Source organism: Pundamilia nyererei, unplaced genomic scaffold (assembly GCF_000239375.1).
Source record: "Pundamilia nyererei isolate P.nyererei 1_Seehausen unplaced genomic scaffold, PunNye1.0 scaffold00561, whole genome shotgun sequence".
In the NCBI taxonomy this organism is placed as follows: domain Eukaryota; kingdom Metazoa; phylum Chordata; class Actinopteri; order Cichliformes; family Cichlidae; genus Pundamilia; species Pundamilia nyererei.
In genome coordinates this window covers 137,070-137,667 of record NW_005187962.1, presented here as the reverse complement: position 1 = coordinate 137,667, position 598 = coordinate 137,070, and positions in this window count along the sequence as shown.

Genomic DNA, 598 nt, shown 5'->3' with positions numbered 1-598 from the left:
GTTGTTATTTTCAGAAATAGCAGGAAAATCCAAAAACTTCTGTAAAATAAGGTAAAACAAACAGGCTGACCAGATCCCCAAATCTAAATGTGGGGTGGAATAGCTTTGTAGACCTTACTAATGCCTTTTGTGTTTAATGTTAAAAAGAAGCTCGCATTTTTTTTTCCAGAAAACACCCAAAGGAGCCTGCATGATTCAGAAAAAATAATTTTTGAGACAGATGAAACCAAAACAAGCTCGTACAATGGGAAGAGAAAAGCATGGAGACAGAGAGAAACGGCTCATGAACTGAAGCATATAGTGATGTGCGATACCACTGGTTTCCTTTCTGATGAATTCAGAGTGGTATCGATGACACTGATCCGATACCGATACTCTGTACAAAAACTTAATGTTTCATTGTATTTCATAATACAATATATAATTGTATTATGTAATCGGAATAACATAGCTTCATAATGATTACAGGACATCAGACTACTTGTTCATATTGCTTAATAATGTAGAATTATCATGCATAAATAAAAAATCAGAAGTTTTGTGCTATTTGAACACCTTGCCTGCCTGCAGCACTAAAGGACTCCGCCAGAGACGTCTG